Genomic DNA, 6958 nt, shown 5'->3' with positions numbered 1-6958 from the left:
GAATTTATAGAATATACCTGGTTCTGTTTTACATTTGTCTGCAATCCCTTTTTCAAAACTTCTTTCTGCCTCTCTCCTCACTGCCATGTAGTTGTTTCTCGCATCTTTGTATCGCTGGTATTTTGGGGGGTTTGGCCTCTTCCTGTATTGAATCCATTTTTATGTCTTTTAGTCTCTGGCCTTCTCGCAATTTCTATTGAACCAATCCTGTTTCCTAGTTCTGCATCTCTGTTTTGGTATAAATTTTTTTGTGCCTTTATCATATACTTCACAAAACTTGACATACATCTCATTCACTTCCTTGCCTAGCAACAAGTCTGTCCAATTATACTCACTAACAAAAATTCTAAGGTCGCCATAATGTCCTCTCCTGAAGTCAGGTTTTTCAACTGCTTCAACCACCTTATTTTCTTCCAGACTATAAAGCATTGCATATTTTATTCCCAAAAAGACATGGTCATTTTTACCTAAAAATGAAGGTACTGTTTGTCAAATATTTCTTCCTCCTTCCTGGTAAATATCAAATCTAGCATGGAGGGAACGTCCCCTTCCCTCATCCTCGTAGCTTGTTTAACATGTTGATACAAGAATGTTTCCAGGATGAGGTCTACAAATCTACAGGTCCAAAAATCTTCTGTTTTAGCTTCATATGCTTCCCAGTCTATGGATTTCAAGTTGATGTCGCTGACTATCAACAGTCATGATCTATCGTTATCCGCTCTCGCTATAATCTCTCTCATTATTGTTATAAAACCTTCTCATTTACTATCTAGCTCCTCCTTTGACCATGTGCTGCTTGGCGGTGGACTATATGCATTTATGATCATTAGTTTATCATCCTCATGGCAGATCTCTAGTGCTATTATGTCAACTTCTTGTGGATTGTCAGTCATTATTTCGTTCACCTTTTGGTGTTCTTTCACTAGCACAGCAACATCACTGCCTTTCCTAATTTTTCTGTCCCGTCTCCAAATTGAGTAACCCCTTGGGAATATGACCTCATTTAAAATAACATCTTCAAGTTTTGTCTCCGTGAGTGCAACAATGTCTGGTGTCTGCAGCTGTATTACATCACTTAACTCCAGTATCTTCAATCTCACTCCATCTATGTTGGTGTATGCAATCTTCAGGAACTTGTTTCCCCTCTCCTTATTCTTCACTCCCCCTCTCTCTAATGCTTTTGTTGGTTTGCCTTTATGTACCACTTTACTGGTCTGCCTATCCCTATCACTTTGTAGAAAAAAGAATTGATTTCTTCTTCATTCCTGCTCTCATTTAAACTTTTTGCCTCGGCGAGGTTCAGTTTCAGCTTCTCTCTATCTTCTTTTGAAAGATCTCGTCTTAACGACCACACTTTCCCATCCTCATCACTTTGTAATTTTCTAGCATTATTTAGTACTTCTTCCATCTGTTTGGCACCATTTAGGGTGATCCTCAAAGGTCGATCTTTCCATTTTACATATCTGCCTATTCTCCTGTAGTCGCACACATTCTCTATGGTTGTAAGACCTTCCACGAGGCCAACAATTTTATCTACTACTTTCGCTTCTTCTACAGCTCTTTCTGACCTAGATGTTATCTTCTTTTCTTTGCAGCCAAAAATTATCAGAGAATTACTCCGATCAACTGTGTTTTGCACCAACTTCGGGTTAGATCTATCTCAAGATAGATGCTAATTTCTTTCTGACTTCCAGCCTAATATTTGTTTTATCTTGATTACTGCAGTGTTTGGCTTCCTTTACTGCTTCTTCAATTTTTTCCTTCTCCTTGGCCACTTGTGCATAGGTGAGTTGCATATCCTTCTTGCACTGTTCTATTCCCTGTGTAACTTCCTCCATCTGTGCTGACAAAAGCTGTTTCTCCTGTTGAATTTCCTTACCTAACCTATTGTAGTCATTTATGTTTAAATTTACAACCCATCCTCCGAATTGACAGTACGATTTAATACTAAGTGTAATAAGTACACTTTCTTACTGTAATAAGCAGTGCATAATTGCACTTACGGGGCTGTTACATTGACCCAACTCCCTCCCCCGCTTTAATTCTTCTCGTTTTCTGTTAAGTCACTCAGAATTTTAGGATGACGTTTTCAATTTCGATTTGCAATACACAAGTTTTAAATATCAGGAATTTCTTTTTCAGGTTTATTAAACAACATAGATTTTATGCAAAATTTTAAAATATCCTGAGTTAATTTACAATTTATTGATATATTTTAGTTTTGTTTTATTGGTTTTATAAAACTGTAATATCAATATAGCTATAAGTTAAGTACTAATTGTAATTAGGAAGCAATAAAATTATTATCTTCAAAAACTAAGACGGTTAGGTGAGGTTGTGGTTTTCTATTCAGTTTTTCAGGTAAACTCAAATATTCACAATATATTTGACAGTACGATTTAATACTAAGTGAAAATAAGTACAATTCCTAACTGCTATGAATAGTACATAATTGCACTTAATTGTCTTCTTACATTTACCACCCCATTTTTGGAGGACGGGCTGAAATTTATTTTAACTTCTTTCAAAATTATTTTTAAGAGTTTATTTTCTTCTTCCATGGCTTTGCAATTTGTTTCCAATTGATTCTTATCCATGCACAAGTCTTTCACTAAACCCTTAAGACATAAAACTTTGCTATTTAACCCTCAAACCGCTAGGGGCCCAAATGGATTTCACACCCACAGGCGCAACAAAAAAAAAATCCAAAAAATTCTTTCGTCTGATAGAAGTGTTCATTTTTGTTCCCTTATCACGGAAAAAATAACAAAAAAATCGTGGGTGGCATATTTTAGCCGCAGTAGGGTAGGGAAGTGTGGCAAAAAAGGGGCGTTGACGGAGCCTTCGCCAGACGAGGTCTACTCCGCCCGAGCTGTCTGGCGGCAGTTGCCACAAATATATTATTACCTAATTATTTCAATGACTCTGATTTGTTCTTAGTTTTTTTGCAGTAATATTATGCAATACAGTGAATTGTGATATATTTATATAATAAAATATGTGAACCATCACTGTACTCAAAATTATGGTGTGCATATTAGTGATTTAATTATGTTCATAAAACAATAAACAAATAGTTTTGCTGTTGTTATACTATATACACAGGTTATATATACGTATTTGCATGTTTTGTTCACCATAACGAACCACTAAGTTGGTATTGTGAGTCAAAATGCAACGAGGAGTGACCACCACACACCAGCCAGCCACTCACTGCCACTCCTTCCCTCAACAACACCTCACTTGCCCTCATTCTTCTCCCACAATACTGTTTTTGCATTTATTCACTATACACAGACGTTATATATATAAGTATTTACATGATTAGTTCACCATAACTGTACATCTAAGCTTGTATGGTGAGTAAAGGCACAAAGACGTAGCTACTCACACACTCAGCTGGTCAGCAGCTGCCCTCAAGGCCAGACACACTAATATTTCTCCTCCAACAATATTGATTGTGGTGTTATTATACTATATACACACATTATATATAAGTACCTACCCATTTTATTCACCATACCTGTAAAAATAAACTGGTATGGTGCCCTAAGACCATAGTGGCCACCAGCACTCAACATGGTAAGTCGTGCAGACGACGCACCTCCCTCACCAAAATGGCGGCTCCCAACCTACTCCTCTCTCTGTTATCACACTCTATACACACGTTATATATAAGAATCTACATTTGTATTCACCATAGCGAACCACTAAGCTGGTATGGTGAGTGCAGTCAATAAAAGGTGACCACACACAGTCAGAAGACAACGCCACCACCCTCCCTCCCACAGCCTTACGCCTCCCTCCATGGAGCACAGCGCTAAATATCACCACAATCCTGCTATTATCAGAATCCTGGTCAGTTTTATCACTGTCAGGGGTCTTCTATAATACTATCATCGGTAAATAATAGCAGGATCATATATATTATGACATTTGTAGGCGATGCTGTGGTCAAAAGCTGAACAGCGGTGCTGTGAGCTCGTGCTGCGTGCGCCAGCCTTGGTGGCTTGCTCAATACTGACGCTCTAACACCCAAGAATGTTGGCCTGGATTTTTTTTCTAGGTGGCATCTGGCAACTATCGGTCGTGGCTGTACTATAGCTGCCCCTATCCCAGGCGGGGCGTTTAAATTATAGCGCTAGACACGAAATCGTATAAATGATGTGCGCAGTTTCGGTTTTGTCACTGATATCATATATATATGATATGCGCGGTTTGAGGGTTAAATGGTCATTACTTTCTTTCAATTTACTAATTATTTCTACATGAGAGTTCACTATTGTATCTAATTTTACCAACTTGTTGTATAGACTGGGTATATCAATGCTTTCTTCATTGAATCCAGCAAAATCAAGCTCTGTTTTGTATTTCCTCTTGCAGGCGACCATCTTGAATGTTCTTCTCTGCACTGGAAACACTAGGGCAACTTTTTCTCATCCAATTTTTCGCTTCCCTTGGCACATTCCTGTTATCTCACCTATTTTTCAAAAGCACTATACCTTTATGTTCTCTGGGACACTCACTATCATCATCCTGTACTACAATACTTAGGATTGTTGAAATATGCTGAAGCTCCTTCGATGCAAGTGTTGACCCTGGGGGTGTCACCTTTTTGAAAAGGTGTGTTATGAAGTCAGCGTGTTAATTCACTGACAAAGCACCGAACAAAGTCTCCCACCCATATTAAAATTTATATCTTAGCTTTATGCTATTAAATGTTGATTTTTGTGTTAAGTGTACAGTCTTATGATAAATTAATAATCATTAACATGTTTTATTGCTTCCTGTTTATTAATTAAACAAATACATTTTTACTTATGAATTATGGACAGTTGAACTATGTGACCAGTATAGCAGTGTGTGTATACGGCATGTGGGGGGGTGGGGGTGGGGGAGGTGTGTCGGTGGTGGGGGAGGGCTGGCTCACTCCAATAACCCTAACACACTCGACCCCGTTAGCCAGATTTGTTTCTTAAATTCTGGATGTACATGCTCATATATATTTTTGGGTACAGATTTTGTTTAATAATATTATTAGGATAATAAAAAGTTATAAAATTACTTGTTTTATGAATGGTTTATTATATTTAATGGAAATTCTCCAGGCTATTTCTGGCTGGCAATCTACTGCCACCTACAGAAGGATCTCTTGGGGAGGGAGGCAGTGAATGTGAGTGGGACAGAGGAAGTGAGCAGCAGTGAGGGTGACTCCCTCCCTTCATGACTCCCTCACTTCTCGGTGGTGGTGTACAATGAGTGTTAGGCTGTTGATTTGGCCAAATATCTGCTAGTCCGGCTTCCATGGAAATTTTCGCCAGATAGAGAGATAACTTTATCCGGCCATGATTTTTGCCAGATTAGGGCATTTTCCGGATTGGCGGATTTCGGATTAGTGGGTTTCTACAATACTGTCACCTCATATCGTGCTGCGCTGGCAGAGCCACTGCAGCTTGCGTTCGGCATTGATGTTTCTTCTGCACTGTTCCCCAAGCTGTCTCGTGTTGTTTTACCTCCAGCCTGCTTATGTGCCTCCTGAACCGTCCTGGTCGTTGGACCGGATGCTCTCTTTTCTGTCTTCTCGGTTTGTGGTGGCCCCTTTGGTTCAGGACTGTTTCTCCAAGGCTCTTTTCTTGTTGGCATTGGCCTCTGGGGGGTTTGGGTTGGGGAGCTTCATACTCTCCTCCTGCACAGGGGTTTTCTGCTCTCTTGGTCCCGGTGGTAGGTTTTTTCGGTTGCAGCCGTCTCCTTCTTTTCTGGCAAAGAATGAGACTGCTACTTTCTATAGTGGTCCTTAGGTTGTTGATGCTTTGTTGGTTCGGCCAGGGGGTGCGTCATGTGTTGTGTCCGGTTGCGGCTTTCCGCTGTTACATGCGTGCCACGGCCTCGGTGGCCGGGGACATGCTTTGGGTTGACCTGGTTTCCCAACTTCCCTTTTCCAGGGTTCGGGTCTCCCAGGTCATCCACAGGGTTATTTGGTCAAGCCAGCCTGCGGTCTATTCTTGTGCCCACGACGTTTGTAAGTTTGCTGTGTAGGCTGCCGTCTTCGGTAACATGTCTTGGCCTGACATTCGGTCATTCCTTAGTCTGGTATGTGTCGCATTGGGTCGGCAGTTGCAGCCAGTTGTCTCGACTTCAAGTTGAGGAGCGAGTGGCGACCGTCTCCCGGGTAAGTCCCTCCTTTTGTTGTCTTTGGGTAAGTAGCTCCGGGGAGCCAAAGGGGCTCCCCCAGAAAACCAGCATTTAATGTAATTAAATGCCAGAGGTTCCCTCGGCAACCTCCCTCCCTCCATCTGGTTGACAGTTTTATGCGTGTTTTGACATCCAGTCTCAGAACTGGGGCATGAATAGTCAGCGCGGGGGTCTGGGGCTCCCTCTTCCCCCTCCCAGGGAGGGGAGAGCTGCGCAGAAAATAAAAGGGTGACTGTTGTGACGTCATGCTCGATTTTCAGTTGGGGAGTTCTGTCCAATAGCCTGGCTTTTAGTAGCAATCTTTTAACCAGAATAGGGGGTTTGTTTTTGGGCATTTACCTTTCTGGGTGCCTGACCCCTGTCGATGGCAGACAGAAGGCGTCCAATAATATGGGGGATTCTATAGGTCATTGCTCCTTGTGCCTATGTGAGTGGGCCAGGTTCTGGCTTGTGGTCCCTGGTAGGGATAAGAACTCCATTCACATGACTGATGCCAAAGTCTAATATATTCATATCAGCCTGAATAGGTCCGGGGAGCCTCCGGGTCTCCCCCAGAAAATGGCGTTTCATTACATTCAATGCTGTATTTTTTGCTCTAACACCTGAAACAGTGTTAATAATAAAGTCAACTGTCATCTTGGCATTTCTCTACACTGTGGTCAATACAGTACTCAGTGTTCACCACACCTATGTCAACTGTCATCTTGGTGTTTCTCTACACTGTGGTCAGCACTCAGTGTTCACCACACCCATGTCAACTGTCATC

Source organism: Procambarus clarkii, chromosome 35 (assembly GCF_040958095.1).
Source record: "Procambarus clarkii isolate CNS0578487 chromosome 35, FALCON_Pclarkii_2.0, whole genome shotgun sequence".
NCBI lineage: Eukaryota > Metazoa > Arthropoda > Malacostraca > Decapoda > Cambaridae > Procambarus > Procambarus clarkii.
This window is presented reverse-complemented; position numbering follows the sequence as displayed.